General features: G+C 29.4%; 2 protein-coding genes across 2 annotated transcripts in view; one reads left to right on the top strand and one right to left on the bottom strand.

Annotated features, from left to right (window-relative positions):
* LOC145318708 (dihydrolipoyl dehydrogenase, mitochondrial) overlaps nucleotides 1-10,622 on the bottom strand; it is a 185,724-nt gene extending 175,102 nt beyond the window's left edge. The window contains exon 1 of the mRNA XM_080160167.1: nucleotides 10,581-10,622. The gene's annotated coding sequence lies outside the window, so the exon portion shown is untranslated. The remainder of the gene's footprint in view (nucleotides 1-10,580) is intronic.
* The window catches only part of LOC145318707 (serine/threonine-protein kinase tricornered-like), a 220,380-nt gene that overhangs the window by 52,053 nt on the left and 142,829 nt on the right, over nucleotides 1-25,498 (top strand). The gene's annotated exons all lie outside the window — the stretch shown is intronic.

Genomic DNA, 25,498 nt, shown 5'->3' with positions numbered 1-25,498 from the left:
CAAAGAATTTATTTGTATTTAAAAAAAATTGTGCATGAAAGATGAATCCTTTCTTTTCTAAAAAGGGGGAAATTTTTTTCATAATAAACATTCAGCTGATTCTGACCGCCCACGGCTGTTTGCTAAATATCGCTTTTCTTTTTATTCACATTATTATTTATGATTGACAAAAAAGCCCTGGGCGGCTTTTGATTTTCGTCTGCTAAATTTTCTTTAAAAATTTAGGGATGGGGAAGTAGTATTTTACCATGAAAAGGAGGTGAGTATTCATCCTCTTATCCTTTTTCCTTAAGGTACATACAAACAGGCAAATTGATATGACTTTTACTAAATCTAGCTTGATGTGAGCGTACCAACAAATAAGATCTCCGTTACACACATATGTCAAAAGAATTACAAGTACAACAGTAAACAAGGAGGGACAGTTCCAAAGCTGTATAAAAATAGTTCTTAAAATCTTTAAAATGTGTACCTTTTTCATGGTATATGTTCCATTTTTGCCTTTTCCCCTAAAGATGATATTGGGATGTTTATTACACTAGTCCCAAAAGTTTTTCTTATTCGTTGGCTTAACAACTTTAGGGACTTTTATTGAATTTTGATTGATTAGTTTATTAAGTTGCGTCTCCAAACTGATTCGTGCACTAATTGTAATCTACACAATGGGTAATTTTGTGTATAATCATTAATTCAATTTTTTAGAGTTGCTACGCTTCTAAAAAACATTATTTTTATTATTTTTTTTGTTGTGATGTTGATTGTTATCATTTACATACATTTTACCATCATGGACAATGGAAGATTAATGACAATTTTTTATGCAATTTCATTTTCATGTTGTATATGACGACTTTACACATGGGGTAATGGCGCAATGGGTATGGTGTTGGCCTGGTAATCTAAGGGTTCCGCCCCGCCACGTGCAAAATAAACTCTGATGAATTGAGCCATACTGATGAGCCCTAAATGGGCGAAACACTGTGTCTATGGACTTTACACATTTTAAGGTAATATCTATATTAGTTAATATTGGAGGGTTTTAGGCTATTTTTAAAGGGTGGTAAAAGTAAACTATCATTAACTGTGAAAACTATTTTTTTTAAAAAATACAGTATTATTCATAAAAAAAATAGATGGTTTGTATTACAAATAGAGTAAAACACTATCTCCCCATTACAATGGCCTAGTGCCGACTCTCAATTGGGTCATTAAAAATCAACCAATGGTGTCTTGGATATTAACACAGCCAAGTAGCAGAAAACAATAAGAAAAAGGTCATTGAAAAAGGGAGGGAGGTAGTTATCTGTATATAATCTATACTATACTATAGATCTGTTGTGTTACATATATAAAATTAATGATTTTAAGATTTTAAAAAGAAATTAGATTTTTTTATAAAGTGAATTATAATTCCCTCTTCCCTGAATTTTAGCGTGCGCCTTGGGGCAATATAAATTTACATAAACTGCAAAACTTTTAAATCCAACATTTAATGTTATATGTTTTTTTTCATCTTATGTATTAATTATACTAAAAAAGAACGATAACATACATAACAGAGCTCTGAATTCAGACGATACGAATAAAGAACATAAACACTTGTATAGTGTCAGAACTGAAAAAAACATAATATTAATTTATAAAAAGTCTTCACAAAATTGTGCATAAATTTGTTGCCAAATTGTTTAAATACAGGGATCAATTTAAAGAGATACTTTCATTTTTATTATAGAGATACTTTGCTTATGATATTGTACCTGTTTGTTCTAGGAATAATTACGTGTTTAAAATGCTTCGATACTATTTAATTCCATCATCCTTGCTTTAATGAGAATAAAATTATCTTTGATAATTATAGCATAAATTTAATGATAAAAATGTTAATACTAAAATTCTAAACACTTTTATAAACAATGAAACAAGGATGACAACATCTATAAAAGCGAAGCACTGAAACGGTAGGACAAACAGGATAATGTTTATGGACATACTTACATTTTTAGGACTTGATTATAAAGTTGCTTCGCTTATTACATTATACTTTGTTGTCCCAGGAAAATCAGATCAATCGGATGATTGGATCACATAAAAATTTGTTGTTAAAAAAGTAAAAAAAAAAAACATGTTTAAAATGGACGTACGGACATTTCGGTGATGATTATGGAGTTGCTACGCTTTCTAAATCGTACCTAACTATTAAAGGAATCACCATGCAAAATTTGAAATCGATAGGACAATTCTAACATGCCTAAATTAACGAAAAAAGCTATCCGTTACGGACGGACCGACCCTAATTATAGAAAAGCTTCGCTTTTAAAAAGGAAGAAGGAAGCATAGGAAATAACTCCTTTGTATTTCTTCTTTGGGTTTTGATGCGTTTTTAAAAGGGTAATTTTTAGTAAAGAATGGGTTGTTGTTTTATACATTACTAGCAGCTTCGCCCCTAACCTCTAGGGCCTTTCACCCAAGAGGATTAAACAACCTAATTTTTCATATTTTAGATTTAAACAAAAAAAAGAGGGGGGGGTTAGTCAACTCCCTTTTTTTGAGGGAATGGGGGGTTAGGGGTGTCCCACCCTCAAAGAAAACAGTTTAAAACCATCACAGAACCAATAGGTATATTCCCTAAAGAGAAGAGCCTAATCGGTTTCGTGGTTACTGATATCTTAAGCTTTAGACAGACATCGTTCTACTTTGTATTATAGATTTTTAAAATGGATTCCTTTTAAGATTTTATGTATTTAAAAAAAAAATGTGTAGTTATTAAATTAAATGCTAGTACCCAATTTTATGTTTCTTATTCGTTGGCTTAAAAACTTTTTATCCCATGATTTTATATTTCTTGATAAATAATCATTGCTTAAATAGTTTCAACAAAATGTAACCAATTTTTTTGCGTCAACGAATGAGAGTAAAACTTAGAGTACCTGTATAATTCACAGTCCAATTTAAAAGTGTAAAGCAGTTTAAAGTGCAAAGGTTTTTAATTATAAAATAACTGTAAAATTTGTATGATATTCATAACCTTACAGTTAGAATATACATTATATCAGCAACTACCAAAAAATGCATCTTATCTTATTTGAGATCTTATTCTTTATTTAACAGCTGTGCTGCTTATTAGTTGGAAAAAACGTTCATGTGCAAACGAATAAAGAATGATATTAACATTTAATGTAAAATAGCTCAAGCAATGTATGAAATACGACGAAGATTTAACAACAAATTATTCAGATCTTAAATAGCACATCATATTACTGACACATAGACAAATTGAGTTATAAAGTAGCTTTTCATAATGATTGTGAGCAATGTATTTATACAAAATCTAAAAAAGGGCTACACAATATGTTTAGTTAGTAGTTTATACAATGCTGTTAAAGTTACAAAATATAAAATGTATTGTTTGATTCATTTGCTTAACAACAATCGTCTATCCCAGAAGGTATCCACTTAACTTATTGGGAAGCTTTGAATAAGTCATGGGCAAGTTTTTTCTTCCATTTTTGAAAAATTATGCAAATTGTAAAACTTTGAAAGCAATAGTAAAATTCAAACCTGTAGGTTTAACCCGCTAGCCTAAAGTAATTTATAACTTTTTCAGTATCGCTTCGAAACCGATTAATATCTGGTGGATTATACAGTATGACCCTCGAAAAAGTATTTTTAAGCATCTGCAGCCCTTATTTCTCAATGAATTATTTAAAAATGCATATGTCCTTGTTCTCCATAGTATTCCACGTAAGTAGATATAAAAATATTTTTTTTACCTCCATTAACACCGGAGATTTTTAGAGCTAAAGTTTTGAAAAAGTGACTGAGAAAAAGAATTTTTTTTTGTTTCTCTTAGTTTTTGGATGGTTATATTATGTTTTTCTGGCAACTGAATAATGAGACACAAAGAAAAACAAGTTAACTAAATATTTCTTTTTTATTCCACCAAAAAATATAAATTTTTAATGGCAAAAAATACTACTGAATGAATTGATTATTTGCAAATTTTAGGTTATTTATTAACCCTTATTTATAGAAAAGGATTAATTATGACAGATGCTCCGCCTACTTTTCTGACATCTCAATTATTTAATAGGGGGTAAATTAAGCTTTTTAGACTAAAAAATCATTATGTTTTATTTTTATTTTCTTTATAACTTTTTTGTTATTAAAGTTAGGATTGTGAAACAAAAACAATTTTCCTGCTATATTCATAGAGATTTATTTGGTTTTTTAATCTTAAACAATTTTGCCTAATAAGTAAGTTTTTCAAAATATCATTAAACTAAAAAGACTCAAAAAATATGTGTAAAAAAATGCTTGTTACTCAAAAACTAAATTTTTTATTTCATTTTTGTATAAAAATTCTGCTAGTAACAAAAATAAAAGGATTTCTAGCTTAATTTTGCTAAAAAAGTCGTTTCATGTTAAAAGTTACTTTTTCCTCAGTCACTTTTTCAAAACTTTAGCACTAAAAATCTCCGGTGTTAATGGAGGTAAAAAAAATATTTTTATATCTACTTACGTGGAATACTATGGAGAACAAGATCATATGCATTTTAAAATAATTCATTGAGAAATAAGGGCTGCAGATGCTTAAAAATACTTTTTCGAGGGTCATACTGTACATACTGAAAAGTTATGTATTATATCCAGTTTTCTATAAATATAAGAAAAAAAAGGTTTTAATCACATAATTGTACATTTTATATCCGCGGAAAGATGTTTATAAATACGTTGCGATAACTATTAACAACTTTTGCTTTTTTATAGAAACACCTGATTAAGTATTATTATAGACTAAGGCAAATAAATAATATATACAGGGTTATTCTTTAATCAGATCTTTTATCCAAAATCAAACATGATGCATGCCATTTAAAGGGACACTCTAAAGTATTATTTTTAGTGATTATTGTATTTTTAATGCCATCAATGCTATAAAGAAATCAGAATAATTAAAATATTTAAACCCTACTGACTCTTATTGAAATAGTAGACATAAACCATTTCAAAATGTCTCAAAATTTCCAAAAAGCTTATACATTTACGGATTCATATTGCCTAAATGTTTCCAAATTCAGTACATTCCTATGGTTTATAATCTGTTTTAAAATGGGAAAATTAGAATCATATTAATATTAGCAGCTACGCCCCTAGAGGCCTCTAAGATGCCCTTGAGGCTGGGGAAAAGTATTTCTCACTTTTAATTGTAATTTTAAGAAAGAAATATTTTAAAATTTAACTTTTATATTTTTTTTAGGGCCATTTCTACCCTAAAATAGTTATAAACCTTCATAGAACGTATGAGAAGCTACCCTGTCAAGGAGAACCATTTTATAGAAATTTCGAGTGTCTCTTGAAGTCAATATGTATTTAAAACCCACGCAAGGCAACATAAACTAAAAGTATAAAGAGGAATAAATTGATATCTTTTTATCATAACCATTGCATTGTCTTGCTTTATTTGTATGCTAGCACAGTGTTTAATGTCTAGTTATCTTGTTATCTTTCTATCTTTCTAGCTATCTTTCTATCTTTCTATCTATCTATCTATCTTGCTATCTTACTATCTTACTATCTATCTAGCTATCTTGCTATCTTTCTATCAATCTAGCTATCTTGCTATCTTTCTATCTATCTTGCTATCTATTCTCTATCTTTTCTATAGATTATGTATAGTAAAAGTGATTTTCTCGGCTTTTATTTATAAAAGATGTCGTTGATTTTTTTGCTAAGATTTTCATGATTTTCTCTGCTGCTATCTAAGATGTATGAAATTCTATGTAAAGATTTGCTGTATATAAATAACTGACTTTATCGATCCTTATGTTTGGAAATTCTTTTTATTTTATCAACTTATTTTTTCGTTGATGTAATTATTCTACTTATAGATATTATCATCCTTTTACCTAACTTATTTATTACTGTTAAAAAATACTTAGCTTAATAAAGAAAGGCAATTTTACATAATTTACAAGTTTTACATGATGTAAAACAAAGACTTTTACAAAAAAAACATAAATTTTTAAATTGTGAAAAATAGCATGATTTACTCATTATCCATTATAAAGCTGTATAAGAATGGTTTAAGATAAAAGAAAATGTGAGAAATATACCCTTTTTGAAACATGTTTTCTCAAAACTGCTAATTTTAAAAAAAAAATTGACAAAATGATACATTTTTTATATTCAACAAGGATGACAAATCGCAAAAATTTTTGGATCATAATGAAAGCGAAGTAGCGTTTTTTTGTATTTTCACAGTTGCTTTTCTCATATTTCTAGCCCCTGCGGGGTCTATTTTGTAGACATGCGGAGCAATCATTAACATTTAACTAACCTAAAATAACTTTTAAGAAGCTACTGTGAAAATACGATGAAACCCGCTATTTTGTTTTCTTTCCAAGATCCAGAATTCTCCACCCTAAAAACTGAACACTAATTGTAAATTTAGTGCCATGGTAAAAACTTGTCTAAGTCTTATATCCTAGAAAAGTAAATACAGGTCAGAATCGAACCTTGAACTCTTTTGGGGGGAATAACAATTAGAGGACGTTATAATTGAAGTTCATTGTCTCATTATTTGACTGGTTCAATTAGATACCACCGACTACTCCCTAGCCTCAAAGAGGGGCGCCAAAAAAGTCTAAGTTTAGAAATAAGATAGCCTTAAACCATCCAGACCCTATATTAAGATTCCCTAAAATGGATAACTTAATCGGTGAAGATGTAAGCGAAATATCAACAGCAAACAAAAAATCTTACTAATGTATATTATTACTATTTTTTTTATTGGGGAAGTCATTTTTTCTAGTGGCGATTTCTCTTAGATAAAACCTATCCAGAACCTATAAAAATCTTTACTGTAAATCAGAACCATATCTGTTCAGCGGTTAGCGAGATCCTTCGTTAATTTCAGACAAAAAGCTCACTTTTTTTAAAAATGGGATGGATAGGGTTTATTAAATGAATGGTAATTTTTAGTTTGGTTTGTGCTGGGCATTTTGTCAAATTTCAAAACCTGTTCAGGCCGAGTCGTGCTTACAATAATGAAATGAAGGAGAGAATGAATAAAAAATCCATAAATAAAGATTTATTGTTCACGTCTTTCTATTGCATACACACACACACACACACACACACACACACACATTGAAGAAAAAATAAACAAAGGTTAAGGTTTATTCATACACGGCATAGATAAAACCCAGGGATAAGGGATGGGAAACGTAAGAAAATATTATTCCAGGCCTATTTTCAAACTAGGCCTAAAAAACTAGTTTCGGGATGACGCAGTAGTTAGATTTGAAAACTATGAACAATGATGAAATAGCTATTATATGAATGCAAAGAAAAAAAGTATAGAATAGAATTCAGGTAGTTGATTTCACCAATCATAAAATATAATAAAAACTTTCCAAAGAACCAATATGTTAGTGGCTTTAAGTAGAATCCCGTTATTACTTCGCCAACCCCCTCCCCCCCCCCCCATTTAAAAAAAAGTTTTTTTTGAGATGGTTAAATCTGATTTATTTTCAAACATTTTAAGGGGGGATCTACTTCACCCCAAAATTTGTATTTAGAAATGAACACCGCTTTAGCCCCCCAGCTTTAATAAATAAATTAAGTAGATTTGAATAAGTACATGGGTAACATTCTATCAACTAATTGTTCCATAGCATACATATAAATTAAGAATTTTTAAAAAAATTAATTTTACGTTAAATATTAACAGAAAAGTTCAATTAAGTGTGCATTAATTTTTACCAAAATTAATGAAAATTTTTTTTTAACAAAACACAGTACACTTTTATTTACATATTGAACTAGTTTTGTATTTGTAATCATTTAGGTGGGTTATCAATTCCACATGAAATGTAACTTTTAAATTGTCTAAAGACAATGAGTTTTTCACATTGTTCTAAAGTATAAAATGTTGAATCCTACTCAGTCTTCAAAAAACGATCTCTCAATTTATGTTTTGCTATATGGACATTTATTAATGTGTAGATTTAATAATAAGTTGATGTGATTGAACGTCATATATATTGTTGTCCTTCTGATAGCAGAAACTTTCCATTGTTGTCTTTCTAATAGCAGAAATTTATGTTTGCTTGAATTAATTTAGCCAATAATGAACTGGGGGACGCGTTTGTTATTAATAATTGGTTAATGCTAAAAGCAAGTTTCAGGTTATTGGATATTGGCCTACAGCCAATGAGGAACTGGCGAAAATTAATTGATTTTATAGGCAAAAAAGAAAAGTTGCCCCATCACTTTTAAAAGGAGACTGAGACCTAATTTTCGGCCAGGTTTCCCATCCCTTATCCCTGATAAAACCAGGGATTACAGAGATTCGAACCTGTGACCAACAACAAGAAATTTTGATCTGTGTGTGTGTAATGAAGGAACTCGCTAACCGCTGAACCGATATGGTTCTCCTTTAAATTGTAGCTTCTCATATAGGTCCTGGGTAGGTTTTTAACCAATTTCTATTCTATAACTTTTCTTCAGAATTCAAAGATTTTTATAATGTTTCATTATCCCCAGAATCTGTAAAGTTAAAAACTCAAATCATATAAGGATTTAAATATTCATAAATATACTTTCTTTATACTTAGAACAAGGATGACAACAATTAAAATTAGTATGGCAGCTACTCGATAATCACTTAGCTTTAGTTCTTCCGTCAAAGTCACTTTTGAAATTCAAGTTTTGATTAAATATTTATCACTGCATAAAACTTCACTGTTGTTCTTACAATAAAATATTCAAGGACGTAAAAGAAGTGGTAATGATGTTATAACCCAACCAATCTTTATAAAACAGCGTATAGTGCCTTTTAAAAAATGACGTCGTACAATTAAAATGACCAGTGATAGGCCAGTATATATTATGATTGACCAATATAGTAAAATGTATATTGTATACTGGTCTTTCGTTGGTCTTTTGTATTGTATGACGTCATTTTTAATTAGGCACTATAGGCTGCCTTAGTTTTTATTATAACTGTCTTAAGGTCAAATTACCTTTTTATAATTATCAGGGACCTAAAGGGATAAGACAATGGACGTAAAATTTATATAAATCCAAAATGATGAAAAAAAATCCTTTCTGTAGATAAAAGTTACTGTTTAAAAAGTACCCAAAGTTTTAAGGCAACGATTAAGATAACGTGGTTATTAATCTTTGGTCACCATTGAAATTTACAGTCCAATGTCCCTTCCATTTCGCCCTGATAATTATAATGATCTGATTGTTAATTTCTTTACTTGAGATTTAATTACTTATGTTACGGCACGTTCATATTAACAAGGATGATATACGTTCGAAAATAGCGATTTTTAATAGATTTATATTTTTATTATGTTTTTTATTTATTTTTTTTAAATAACATAATTACTAGTTTTACTAGAACACTGTGATTCAATGTTCTATATAGAACACATTTTGCGTGTGTGTTTGTAAATGTTTGCAGCTAGTCAATGACTGAAACAGAGAACTGAAAAAAATAAAATTTAATCCTGCAGCAATAAAGAAAAACAAAGAGCCTTAATTTTTAGCAGACTATTATACTTTACAAGCAACATTTTCTGCCTTTATAGTTTTACAAATTTCTTTATTTTTACTTATCTTTTAATATGTAAATTAAATTAATATGATTTATGTCATTTAGACTGAAGAGGGTGCAATGTTCACCAAAATTTATTTCAATAAATGACTAAGAAGTATCACAGGCTTTTTCACTCAGTGAATTTATCATTTAAACTTTCCTCTAACTTTACCAGGGAGGGTGGTGACTTATTGTGTACCCAAGTACCCAAAGTTTTAATAAAAAATTATCTTATTCGTTGGCCTAAACTTCGGGTACTTTTATTAAACCTTTATTGGTTAATTCCAACCAGGAATAAGGTATAACTAACAAGCTAAATAAATCAAAAATAATATTTGGGAGGCAGATGTAAAGTTCGTCAATTTTACTATGTGTTGACCCCCAACAACAGCTTGGAATCACGTAAAGGTTTCGTGATTTTTTTCCGACTTGTTGTTGTTATAGGCTGCCAACTAGTAGTACTCAAACTTTTAAACCAATAATTCTAATCAACAAAAAGATTAATTTTGAAGGCCAACAAAAAATGCATAAAAACATGATAAAGAAACACATATTGTAAAATGTGTTATAATAATGATAACCACCGCTAATTTCTAGAACAAAAGCTCATTATGTTTTTTTTTCATTTTTTCAGGCTCATTAGTAAAATTGAATTTTTTCTTTTTTTTCTTAGAACTAAATTATAGCTTTGTCTTGTAAGTTTAAGGCGGCTTCCAGAGTTATTCTTTCTTAATTTATTACAGTTGAACAGTTGGCTAAGATTCCTTAAATGTTATAAACTGACTTATCAAAGAATGTTTTTAGAACCTTCATATTTACTGTTGCTTACGCTTAGTTTTTTGAGCTAAAAATAAAGGACTTTTAACAGTTATAAATCTATCTCAACCATAACATTTATAAATTAGTAACTACTGCTGCTTCATAACGAAATATATTTCAAAGAAAAAAATCTTCATTATCAATCGCATCTCTTAGTGAAGTGAATCAAGCAAATTTAGCTTGGTCAGTTTAGATAAAAAATAAAATAAAGGATAATTAAATGATTTTATAGAAAAAATATAAATGTTATTTTACTTTTATAATTTTGCTTAATCTTATAATGAATATCAGATTATTTTATTATTCGTCCAGAAATAAAACTTTATACGCTAACAAATTGTGCCTGTTTATCAGTCAAGGCTTCTCAATTATTTTTTCTATGAACAGCAAGGATGTAAAGGATAAGACAATGGACAATGAATTATTATACATCCCCAATAGGGATAAACAATATTACCCCTTCTGTAGATTAAAATTATTGGTTTTAACGAATTGAACGCTACTAGTTTTAAACTAACCAATCAAAATTAAGTAAAAATACGCGAAGTTTTTGAGTTATCGAATCTACATAGCTAGTGAAAACTAAATCTATTTGATCTAAAATAAAAATTTTCGAATCTTTTACTTATCTCTTTCTTCGACTTAGTCTGTTTTTTTTTCAATTTTTGCATGCATTTATCAGTAGCGCGGCAATAAAAATGCATCTTTCGAGTTTTTTTCATAAAGGCTTTATCATTATTCTTTAAAATCCCGGGCCTTTTATAGAATTGTCTTGTCTAAACTAACATTTAGAGAAACATATTATCTATAATTAACGTTTGAAATTCTAATATTCATAAAAAGTCAAAGTTACTAAATTGGGTGATTTTTTTCATTTGGTTCAAAGTTTGATTTTGAATCTTTTAAAGGTTAGGTTAGGTATTATTCTTAACTTGGGCTGAAATGGTGCTCAGTAGGATTTTAATTTATGATCAATTTCTAAATTTTCATGAAGGTGCAATGCCTACATATTTGATTATAACGGAATATTAAAATAATTTATAAGCATATTTAACTCACATCTGTTATTTGCAAAATTACAAGGGTGACAACGTCCACCAAAACAAAGCTGAAAAAATAGTAAAAATGTAAAGTGTATTATTGACGCATTTTGTAAAGGTTTCAAATATGTTAGGCTATTCTTTGCCATTTTTAATAAATACATCCTTAAAAAATTTTTAAAGGATTTCTGTGTGTGTGTGTGGAGCTAACGATCTCGCAAACCGATGAACCGATATGGTTCTTCTTTACAGTGATGCTTCTCATAAGTATAAAAACACCCCACCTCCCAAATTTTTTTTCTTTAAAGTTCCCTTTTTTTCCCTCAAGTGCACATAAATGCTTCTAGGGGCTTATCCGCTAGTATTTTATATTGTACTAACCTTAAATTTAAAAAGCTTTGCTTTTATAAAATCAACAAAAACAAACACATGCACCTTAAAAATGTTCTGATATTCTGAAGTAGGATATTGTTTGAAATCCATAAAGCTAGCATGCCATTACTTAATTTATGCAAATTTATTTAGAAATTTTTCAATACTCCCAATAAATATTCACCCGCCCCCCTCCCTCCACCTGCTCTCATATTTCTATTGGACACCTTAAACCCAGAGAGAGAGAGGGGACATTGGGCTGTTTATTACACTAGTCCCCAAAGTTTTACAATAACATTTCCTTATTAGTTAACTTAACTTTGGGGACTTTTATTGAATTTTGATTGTTTTGTTTATGAAGTTCAAACGTTTCAGTCACTAATTTTAATCTACAGAAGGTGTGTCATCATTGGGGATGTACATTAATTTATTGGCCATTATGATTTAACCCCCCCTTTGTCATGTCCTAATGATTTTTGTGTGTAAGTGTGTTGTTTCAGATTTTGTTTAGGTTGGATAGGTACAACCCCTCTTTTAACATTAAAGCCCATAGAAAAATTTCTTTTGAAGGGGTTGAACTGCTTCTTCAAAATAGATGTAAACCAACCCACAATAATAGTTATTTTTCTTTCTCTCAGTTTGTTAAAAATAATATAAATATAAAAATATTTAATGATTGCTTTATAATCAATGTAATCTTACCCCTTTTCCACCCTTATTTGTTAAACAATATCATGTCACTATAAAAATGCTTTTAAAAAAAGTGTTATACATAAAAAAAAATAATTAGTTTATTGGCCATATTTTGATTTAAATGGGATAATAAAGATTATCATCGATTTTATGTTTATTTTGTGTTGCTTATCAATAATCTTAACTGTTTTGATTGAACAATATTTTATATGCATATGGGGTTCAATTTATGTTGCTTTCAAAAATTTAAATATTTGCAGTAAGTATCAGAAACCAATGGTGTTCAAAGAAATCCACTAAAAAATTATTGAGAAAATCAGCGAAAATAATATCAACAACAAAATTTTCAATTTCGTTTAATTAATCACTGAATGTTATATATTCGTTTGCTAGCTTTAAAAAATTAGGGAGTCTTATAAATTTATAATATACGTCAATTAATAAGCCCTGAATATATAGTAGCTGCGCTAATTAAATATTGGTTTATTTACTACATTTATAAAACACAAAAAGGGGATGAATGGGAAGGAGAGGGGGGAGGAGAATTTACTCCTTACATATTTGTTATACGATATTTATTAGTGGTGGGGTTTTATCCTTTATGGGGAGGGAGAGGATAATTGCAGATAAATCCATATATTTACAAGCCTACCAATAATTGAATTTGTACAGTATGACCCTCGAAAAAGTATTTTTTTAGCATCTGCAGCCCTTATTTCTCAATGAAATATTAAAAAATGTATATGTTCTTGTTCTCTATAGATTTCCACATAAGTAGATATAAAAATTTTAATTTTTTTTGTAGTATGATCAATTTATCGTCTATTATACTATTCCCGTATTCCTAAGACCTCACCATTACATATTGCTTCAGATAGAAATGTTTGTATATTTAATCAAATATTTTCAATCATTTCAACTTTTTAAATAATGATATTTATTTTTTTTCAGGTAATTATGTTCTAACAATATAATTCTGTAGATAAGGTTACAGGTATCTAAACTTATTTTGACATAACCAAAACCATGGAGGTAGGGGACAATGGGCTGTTTATTACACTGGTCCCCAAAGTTTTATAATAACGTTTTCTTATTCATTGGCTCAATAACTTTGGGGAATTAGTGAATTCTGATTGGTTGATTCATTTAGTTTTGTTTCCAAACATTTTAACCACTAATTGTAATCTACAGACGTGGAAATTTTTGTTTCATCATTGGGGATATACATCAATTTATCGGCCATTGTCTTATCCCTTTAGATCAATGGTAAACACCATAACCAACAGTGAATTCATTTCAAATCTGGTATTTATTATTTAAATAAATATTTCATACGAATTAATAATTAGTTGCAGGCATTCATTGAAAAATTTGAAATTTGAACCATATGATTTCAATTATCTGCCCAAAAATTTAGATAATTAACTTAACATACACACGAACTGACTAACAAACTGGGAGTAAAAACGCTTTCAAATTACTTCATAAAGTCCAGGGGGGATGGGACATTTGACGGTAAAATTACACTGGTACCCAAAGTTTTATAACCACGTTATCTTACTTGTTGGCTCATAAACTCTGGGTAAACTTATAGAAGTGTCCAAACTTTTCAACCAATAATTAAATGTATAGAAGGGGATGTCTATCAATGTAGTTTCGATTTATCGTTGTCTTATTCCTGAAGATATCTGAAAAAAAGTCAAAATTATTTTTGTTAAAAATTACTTTAATCAATTTTATAATTAAGCCACTGAAAAATTGAAACATATGTGAAAAAAAACAAGGATATCTATGTTTTAACGTTAGCGCATCTTGAAAGCATAAATAAATAATGTCTAATAACTTTTCCAATAATATTTTTCATCTACAGGGGGCGGGGGGATTTGTTTACCCTAAATGGTGATGTACCTCAATTTATCGCCCATTATCTTAGATTAAAGGGTGGTTTACGTTCCCAACAGTTTTTTTTTGGAAATACATATTAAATTACCCTCCGCCCCCAAATTTTCAAACACTCCTTATAACCCTCTAGTCAACCCCCCCTCCTTAAAGAAAATAAATAAAGCTTGGACGTCCTTGCAATCGACTAACATCTTAGAATATAGCATGTAAGCTTTGCTGCATGATTTAATATGATGAAAATATTACTTACTGTTAACAATAAATGTTTTATCATTAGTCTTTTCTACAAAATTATTGAGAAATCTGTTCATTAGTAAAAAGTTTAGGTTTAAGATCTTGGTAAATGTGCTTTTTTTGTATGTAACTGTTAAAGATGTTGGGGCAACCCAACCCTTTCAATTTTAAAAGATTTTTGGGGGGTTGAGGGAGGCCTTGAGCCTTATGGGGGATAGCCAAATAGATGGTAAGGGGTGAAACCCTACATTTATATCCTTAAAACATATGCCTTTTTTTAATTGGGGGGGGGGGGGGGCGGGATTTGTTCTACATGTACACCCCCCTGCGAGTGATATTTTAGGAAATGACTAAATCCCTGCGAAAGCTGCTTTACAGTAAATTGAGTTAATTGAAAAAATCAACAATATGTCAATAGTTTTGCTTGAGACTTATTTTTAACCTAATTACTTTTCCCCTTATCTGTATTAAAAAGCAAGTGAAAATAGAAAGGGCAAAGTAGTACCACTGCACGGGTGGGAGGAGAGGAAGTAAACTTATTAGGAGCGCTGCATCTCTATACCTAGGGCATATCCTCAGACGTCAGACTATCAACCATTCTATGATTGTCAAGAAAGCAGTACATTCTATTATATAAAGTAAAAAGGTTTTTGTTTGTTTGTTCGTTATGATCTCGATAGCTACTGAACCTTTTATCCATTTTAGAGAAAAAAATATTTAGATGGTTCTATGTTATTTTTTAAACTCTCCGCGTATAAGTCAATAATATCACATTTAATATACTGTACATGTGATGTTTTATATATTATTCAATGTATTACATTTTACTGTTCTTTTAATATCAAATAATTAATCTTTTTCTGTATAGCTGCGCTGCTTATAGATTTACTTGTTGTGATTATTATTATGACATCTGTTCACATTTTATAACTTTTATTAACAGATTTCTACAGTTTCACACCTTAATGCCAAGAGTATGAGTAGCACAGCAACTATAAAACTAATATGCATGTCTGTACGTCCGTATGACAGATTTTTTATACTAATTGACTGATTTGTAAACAATACAAGCCATAATTTATATAACGGAACCTTTTATTCACTAATTAAGCAGGAATAAATAGGTAAAATAGCCTAAAACCAGCCCAAGACTAAAAATAAAATAGCTTTAAACCTTTCTGGGACATATGTAAAGTATCCCTCAAATAAAGACCTAAACTGGTTTAGTGGTTATAAAGATCTAAACGGACAAACATTCAATTCTTCGCTACATATTTACGAAATTATTCTTGTTTGTCTTTATATGACACCCTGCTTTCATAAAGAAATTTTCAAAAATTGGTATTTATCAATGTGTGATTAAATTGTTTTATCGATTTAAAACTTTAAAATTAAAATGACTTATAACTATATATTTTATGACAAGGTAGAATAGACATTTCAGTTTTAATTCTTATCCTTTTAAATCCCCACAAAAACCTATTACCACCCCCCCCCCCATGGCAAATATCAGTACACATTTTATTCAAAATTTTCTAAAATTAACAATTAATCAAATATTTCCTCTTCAATCAGCTCTAGTAAGTTAAAATATGGAACCTATCTTTCATCAGTTAAAAAAAATAAATTAAATATAAACATGATCAGTCAACGCCTTAAAGTTAAGTAAAATTTTAAATGATTAAAAACTATTATATAAAGAATTTTTTATACGATTATGTATATTAACATTAAAGCTTTAAAACATTTATAAATTAACTATATTTATAATTCTGATTTGTTTTGCAAGGAATATTTGAATGAGTTTGTTCTATAGCCAACAGTTAGCTATTTAGATGATTGCTGGGGAACTAATTTTAGAATAACAAGGACTGTTATATCCATACCTAGCTAAGCATTAAATGTAAAAGAACAAGAAATTTTATTTTCGAAATTACTTCTTCAGTAGATTAAAACTATTGGTTTAAAAGATTAAACACTGCTAATTTGGAACCAAGTACCCACAATTTTGAACTAACAAATAAGATAACATAACATAGTTACAAACTTTGGGTACCTGTGTAATTTAGAGGGCAATGCGCTGATCATCTTAGAACCTATTCAGAAAATAAAAGTTTTAGTCGAGGAAAAAAATATAAACTGAGTTTTTCAATAAGTTAATATTTAAGGTCACGAACGAGACATACAAACCCTAATTATAGGATAGCAGTGCTACTAATAAGGCAGCACCAAAGACAAGGAAACAAATTTCCGCGGTCGCCAACATTAAATATTATACTTGTACTATGACTTTATTTATACCTTTGAGATATTATTACTAAATTAAAATTAAACATTCTGTTAATAGGTATTATTAATATAGCTTTGTCCACTAAGATCCCGAAAACTGTGATAAAAAGTACATGTTGTATAAATTTTGAAAACTCTGGCAGACATTCATTTCCTACCCCCGAAGACGGATGATCAGTAGTTAGCTCTGCTTTGATTGATAACTTTGTAGAAAAACTGGTAATTATACATCATTTACCATGGTGCCCGCACATTAATGCCAAATAATGCTACACTATATTATGAGCATGACCGACTTACCGACCTTACGACCAAATGCAAACCACCGCTATCAAAATTCTACCAATAACAGTGAGGGAGATGACATTGGGCTGTAAATTACAAGAGTACTTAAAGTTTAAAATCACATTATATTGCTCAAAAAATGCAGTAATTTTATTGAATTGTTGTTGGTTACTTACAAACTGGTATTGTCTAAACTCTTACACTACTAATTACAATTATAAAAAAGGGTTATTTTGTCTGTCATCATTTTGCATGCAAATCATTTTTTGTCTTTTTTTTTTATCCCTCAATAACTAATTTTAAATCAATTTACGTTCCTAAGTTTTATTCGCTAAATATTGAGCTATTTTTTTACAGTTTTTAATAAACATCCGGTTACTAATTCTAACATAATTGCTCCTGGTTATAATTTGGTTGAAATACGGAAACCTACCCATCTCACTCATCAGGGGGCGAATAACCCCGTAAAATTGTATCAATAATTTGTATATGACTGTTGGGTTGATAACAGGGATCTTAAGGGATAAGACAATGAACGACAAATTGATATACATTATACTTCCCCAATGGTTATATTATGTAGAATTAAATATATCCCTTAAAAATTTTAACGCTATTACTTTAAAACAAACCAATTAATATTTCATAAAAGTCCAAAAATGTTTGTACGTGTTTAAACAACTTTGAGTACCTGAGATCGGTTTTTAATAAATGCCGCGTTTTTTCGACAATTTTTTAGACTTTGATTGATTGAACGAAGACGATGGGAGAGTATACAACTTAAGAATTCAAAATTTTAAAATTATCATTTTAGCCATTTGTATATTGTCGAATTCAACTTAAATCCATTTTCGCTGCATATTTATTAATGCATCTTTTTAGATCTGTATTAGACATTATACAAATGGCCAAAATAATAATTTTAAAATTTTGAATCCTTATGTTGTATACTCTGTTTTAAAACTTATTTCATCTTGAAGATCAATGCCCCGTACAATTTTAACAGAGTATACAAATTAAGAAATCAAAATTTTAAAGTTATCATTTTAGCCATTTGTATAATATCTAATACAGCTCTAAAAAGATGCATTAATAAATATGCAGCGAAAATGGATTTAAGTTGTATTAGACATTATCCAAATGGCTAAAATAATAATTTTAAAATTTTGAATTCTTAAGTTGTATACTCTCCCATCGTCTTCGTTCAATCGATCAAAGTCTAAAAAATTGTCGAAAAAAACGCGGCATTTATTAAAAACCGATCTCTGTATGTATAATTTACATCCAAATGTCTCCTCCCTTCCTGGGTTAATAATGAGTATTTAATTCATAGTTTTGTGATATGTATGATTTGTTTATAGCATATAGAGACATCCTGTATTATAGGTGGGGGTTTGTTATGTCTTATAAGATCTCGTCAACTGCAAGACCTATTAATTTTTCACAGAACTTGGTAAAGGTTATTAGGTTAATATCAAATGTGAAAAAGATAGCAGCTGGTTTTTCCCAGGCTACCTAGTGGCTATCTGCCCCTTTCAATTAAATTTGTACCGTTCTCTAAATCTTAATTAATTAAATTGATAAATTGAGAAAGAGATAAACAAAAGACAGCAAGAAAAAAATGAACAAAAAATCAATTAGCATTTTATAACTCAATCAATTGAGTTTTTCAATGCTCTGAGCGATACATGGCATTTTTTATATTTGATGCTCTCTGTATTAATTAGACTTTTGTTTTGTGCTTTTGATTTGTAGGCAAGTAAATCTTTCAGAACCGGTTTTAATGCAGCAGAAAAAATATTAAAATTTTAAAAGGAAAATATACGTTACCTAATCTTTAACACATATGTTATTTGTGCAAAAAAGTCTATAAAAAGGAGTAGGGAATAATAATCAAAAATATAAAAAAAAACAAATAGTTTAAGAAATTTGCAACATTTCAATTCAGCCAGTCTGATTTTTCTTGATAAATTTCAAATGCATTTGCTTTTGGAGATATTTCTATTCAAAAAGAATAAAATTCAATTACAGACGGACAGACAGACATTGTCGTACTAATGATTTTAAACAAGGATGACAACATCCATAAAAGCGAAGCTCTGAAACGGTAAAACAAACGGACATTAACACTTGTATATTGTCTGAACTGAATAATCAGAATAAAAAAGTTTTGAAAGAGTGGAAGCAAAATTGTAAGTAAATTTGTTGAAAAACTGCTTGATACGGGATAATGTTTATGGACATACTTACATTTTTAGGACTTGATTATAGAGTTGCTTCGCTTATACTATTGTTCTTTGTTGTCCCAGGAATCAATATACCAAAAATCAGATCAAACGGATAATTAGATCACATAAAAATTTGTTGTTAAAAAAAGTAGAAAAATCAACATGTTTAAAATGGACATACGGACATTCTGGTAATGATTATAGAGTTGCTACGCTTTCTAAATCGTACCTAACTACTATAGGAATCGTCATGCAAAGTTTGAAATCGATAGGACAATTCTAAGATGCCTAAATTAACAAATAAAAGCTATCTATCTCGGACGGACGGACGTACGGACCGACCCTAATTATAGAAAAGCTTCGCTTTTAAAAATTGATCAAGATCCTTGCTCATAACGTTGATGTTCATTGGTAATTAAAGCATTACGTATTAATAAAAGCTACTTCAGTCTAATGACATCAAAAAGATGGGCAGGTGGAATAATAACATATCTTAAAACCCCCCTCATTTATAAAGGTTTTATAGTTAGTTGTTAGTAGATATTAAGATAGAAATGATTGATTCAAAAGTTCATGGCAATAATTGAGACATTTTTGGTAACATTTTTATGGACAATTTCTTTAAATCATACTAAATATTTTTCCTTGCAGATTATAACCGGTTTGTTATCAGTGGAAAAGCTATAAAATCGATAATTATTAATAGATAAATAGCATTATAGTGTAACCTATATTTTAAGTAAGTTAACTTTTTTTCAGCTGCCCAACCATCACATAATATAAATTTAAAAGACTTTTGAAATTAAAAACAAAAGTCTGAAAGTTAAATGAGACACATATGTTGTAAATAAAAAGGTATGAAATCTTTACCCTATGTGACAGAACTTTATTGTTTTATAGCTTGCAATTAAAATTTTAAATAAAACTAATGATTTTTTACGTTTTATAGGTATGTGTTAGTTAGAAGTTTGGTAAATGCCAATTTAAAGAAAAAGTATAATTTTATAAATATTGAGTTGCATGTTTTTTTTTACTTTTTAGAATTACAGTTATTCTTTATATACGGATTTTAAAAACAATTAAAATTTGTTAAATTTTAAAAGTGTTATTCGAATACCCAAATTTTTCTATTTTTAATTTTTACAATTCTTTATTTTTTAACATCTATTGAAATTTTGTCAATATGTTATTGCTGCGCCACCTATAATCTTAATCCTCTTGTTTTTATGACGATTAAACATGTTAAGCCGAGCATATTTAAAATTATAAGTAAAATAATAAAAAGCGTCCTAATCTCCTTCTTAAAGTGTTAAAAGTGCATTTCTTCAAGTTATGTTCTTGGCAATAACTGTTGTTCTCAGGGATACATGGATAGGTGGTTGCAATTTAAAATCACACGGGATTCTACATTTAACCTTACCTTACCTCGTAAGGGCGGGATTATCCTTCGATTTCTTAGTGATCATCTAGAGAATCCAAAGCATCATCCGCTTGTAATGGAATGCAATACTCTAACACCCAAGGATATTTGGTTAAGTAGCATCCAACAGACAACCCTGTTTATGGACTAAGACATTCCCCTCACTCTAACTATTTATGTCGCGAACAAAGCAGCATTGGGAATCATTTTTATCGTCTTTAGTTATGACGCGGTGTCGGGCCGATATTTGAACCTATCACCTACCCGATGATGAGTCGATTCTACATATAAAAAAGTGCGTTCAATAGACCCTTGCGGGGCTGAACTAATCAAAAACATAATCATTAACTTACCCATTTTATCCTTACCAAAATTATTTTTGTAAAAAATCCTCCAAAATTACATAAAAATCTACAAAAATTAAACTAATTCATAAAAGGGTTATTAACAAAAGATCTTGTTGTTTTTTGTTGTTGTAGATTTTTATGTGATTTTGGAGGATCTTTTACAAAATTAAATTTGCCTCACTAAGCGACCCTAATTTTTGAAAAAGAAATAATGAAATCCCGTATAGTTGTAATTCTATGTCCATTAGAAAAATTTACACAAAAGGTCTGGTAGCTAAAATTGAAAATTGAATAAAAAATTAAAATTCTTTGTTACTTTATCTCTGATGTTTACAAAAGCTGTGCTTACTATTTCTACTTTATAAATAGGCGTATCAGAGCTGGAAGTAATTAAAAACAATAAGAATTGCTTCATACATTAACAGCTCCATAGTGCTTTTGATTTGAGTTTAGTATTACCCTCTATGTGGAGGGGGGGAAGGGCCCGGGGTAATCCAAACCTTCTTAGTGGTTAAAAAGATCTTAACAGACAAAAAATCTTACTACAACTGTAAGCTCATTCTTTAGTATCTAGAGCTCTACTCTTAGAAAGATGCTTTCAATCTCTGTCGAACTAAGCTACAAGAAAACAAAATCGTTCTTGTTTTTAAGGACAATTTTTAAGGTCAAATTACTTGTACCCAATTTAAATGAATAAGCTCTAAATCTACGGAAGGGGAACTGTGATTATCATTATTTAGGCGCTTCATCAATTTATTTTCCATTGTCTTATCCCTTTACATGCCAGGAATAATGTTACTGAAAGCCCTAAGAATCCATTATGCTTAAAGAAGATCATATACCAACACATTAGTTTATTCATTATTCTCTAATGATGTGCAATGTTCATACAATATCGTATTCAAAATATTATCGCAAAAGAGTCAAAATGATATCTAATAATCTTTGATAATCTACTTACAATTAGGGCCTGTCTGTCTTTCATTTTTATTGGCTGATTTTAAATATAAAATAAGAATAAGATTGTTTATTTATTGAATTTTTTTTTATTAATTGTAACCTTTTAAATGTTTTCACTTTGCTTTACTTTTAAATAAAAAATACTTTTTGGTTTATGCGCTTTTTATAGCAGCAATTATCCTTGTTTGCTGTTATAAAAGTTATCGTGGTGAAAAAAACACTAACTTAATGTTTAAGATGGTTGTTTATAATGAATCTAGATGTGGTTAAATTGCTGTTATTTTACTAACCCACCACAATTTTTATTAAATCAGGGAAGTTCCTTATAAAACAAGAATAATGCGTTCCAAACAGTTTTTCAATAAGAAAAGTACATTTTTAGGATTGATACAAACTTTTTGGAATCAGAAATAATTTTTGTGCCGTAATTGAATGATTATTATATGTACACGAAATGACAGTAATCTTTTTTTTCCAGTATCGCTGCGAAACCGATTAATATCCGGTGGATTAGAACCGGTTCTCTTACATACTGAGAATTATATCCAGTTTTCTATGAATACATAAAGCTGTTTATAATACTTTGCGATAAATAACTATTCTTCATTTAAGAAATAGTTCATTAAAAATAGCAAATCTTGTTTGAAATTATTGGTCAGGCTTTAATTTTAGATTGTTGACTTTCTTGCTTCTCCATCAGAATGTCCAGCAGATTTCAAACTTTCAATAAAAATTGTGGCTGCAGTTGCCGAGCCCTAGTTAAAAGCATTGTATAATTTAAAGGCCATAAACACCTCGAGTGTAACAATAAAAGATCAACTCAAGCTATAAAGTTTTCTTTAGACGAGGTGTGAAAAATCAGAAACGGTAAAAATAACTAGTGTTGGAAAAAGGATACTTCTTTAAGTGTTAGAAAGATAAGTTTGCTTAATTTTAATCGTAAAAAAGGACAATAATGTCCATTAGTATTAATATATTTATCTAAAAAGCATTTAGATAATAAATTAAAAGGCCTTTATTTGACAAAATAAATTGTATAATAGGTTTAAAGATTTGTTGTCATATCCTTTACTTTGTCAAAATTTTTTTCAAAAAAAGTATGTAGTTATGTCAATAGTAAAAATATACCATAGATAATGCAAATCAATACAATTTTTATTTGTCGCATACTTATTATGTATGTTCGTGTTTTAGGGGATTCAAACAACAAATAAACTAAGGATTTATATCAAAGCATTACGCACAGACCGACAAATTAGCAGACTTCACTGCGAATAAAAGTGTGCTTACTTTTAAAAATAGAAAATAAACTAATAAACAATTTTAAAAAGCACAGCATATGTTCACAGCTGAGATTAAATCAAAATTATCATTTAAAATCCAGCTATGTTTCCAATCATTTAAAAAGTCCATTTCATAGTTTAAAATATTGTTAGATAGATGAGATTTTAATGTTTATAAATCAGCCCTCAATTGACCCCGTCCGTTAGTACTCAATTAAGAATCCAGGGAATACAGAACATATATTCTCAAAAACAGATTCAAATACTAGATATAATTTTTGTTGTTATTATCTTGTTTTCGATTCCTATGTCTATTTTATAATCAGCGGGGAAGTCATTTTGTCCGTTAAATAACCCATAACATGCTGAAGATCGTTACAAAGCTTTCTGGAAAAAGAACTTACCGGTTAGGAGATTTTAATGTACAAAAAGACATACATAAGGATAAAATTTACGTAAAATTTATGGAGCAAGTTAGTTATACATGAGCTAGAGAAAAAATAAAAAGTTGTTTGGACGCAAAATAAAAACTTCACCGTTATAATAAACCTTCTCTCGACTAATATTTCTATGTGTTGTACATTAGTTTTTAATGGTTTTATACAATCTGTTCTATGTTCTTTTAACTTTTTTGACCTCATATAGGTAGCTAATTATGTAACAATGCTTTTAAAACCATGTAAAAATAATACATATAATGATAAAATTAATATTCTTCCCCAATAATGATAAGCCAAATCACCCCCTCCGTAGGTTAAAATTATTGGAACCACTACTAATTTGGAACCAACCAATCATAATTCAATAAAATACCCAAAGTTGTAAGGCCAACCAATAATGAAATGTGTATTTTACGATTGTAATTTCCCCTCCCGCTTTGCTTATTAGTCTGATAACAGATCTATAGTATAGATGTATATACACAGACAACTACCTCCCTTCCCTTTTCAAAGACCTTTTTCGTCTGCTTCTAAATTATTTTCTGCTACTTGGCTGTGTTAATGTAAGCGACATCTTTGGTTGATTTTCAATGAACCAATAGAAAGGTTGCACAAGGCGGTTGCGATGGGGAGATACAGTTACTTTCTCCCTCTAGTGTTTTACTCTAATGGTCTGATATTGATTTTGTGAAAAATATTTGCCTCAAATATTTATATTTTCAACTTCATTCAGTATGAACTTATTGTTAAATCTTATGAATATCTAAAAAAAAGTATGTTTATCAAAGAGTACAAAACCTTTCAAAACTATAGGCCTTACTTCTTATGCGGAGGTTTAATTGAAATTTAATTCTACATGTTTTTATCATTTACAATTTTTAGTTGTCATATGCAGAGTAGCAACAACATGGAATAATTTTGCAAAAATGAAGCCAATAGTAGCTTACAAGCAAATAATTAAGTAACACAGCGAAAAATGAAAATTTAGTCATTGACGAAAATAAGTTGATTATTTATTCTCATTCGTATTTAAATAAAGGTTTTGAGCCAGAGAGAGAGGAAATAATGGGTGGGCTAATTCCCAGAGTTTTAATACAACGTTTTCTTATTAACTTTGGGAACCTCAGTGAATTTTGATTGGCCGATTCATTAAGATTAGTGTTCAAACGTTTCAACCACCAATTTTAATCTACATTTGGTATGTACATATATTTATCGGCCATTGTCTTATCCCTTGAGATCCCTGGTTTTGAGCAGAGACTAGAACTTACCACCCCCTCTTTCAGCCCTGAAAAATTATGTTTTTAATTATGAAAATTAAAAAGTTTTGCGTCATGATTATAGTAATTTTATAATTAGAGACATTTTAATTAACTGTAACACAGTTTTAATATTCCGTTTGAATAAAAGGTATAAATTGACCAGTAAAATTTAATTTAGCTAATGCCAAACAACCTTGCTTATCAGGAATAAGTTATAACCAACAAGCAAAATAAATCTAAAATAATATTTGGTGGGCAAATGGAGAGATCGTCAATTTTACGATGTGTTGCTCCCCAACGACAGCTGAAAAAAT

This window comes from Acartia tonsa, chromosome 5, assembly GCF_053477335.1.
Source record: "Acartia tonsa isolate MP-2025a chromosome 5, ASM5347733v1, whole genome shotgun sequence".
Taxonomy (NCBI): domain Eukaryota; kingdom Metazoa; phylum Arthropoda; class Copepoda; order Calanoida; family Acartiidae; genus Acartia; species Acartia tonsa.
The sequence above is the reverse complement of the archived record's forward strand: the minus strand, read 5'-3'. Positions and strand labels throughout refer to the sequence as shown.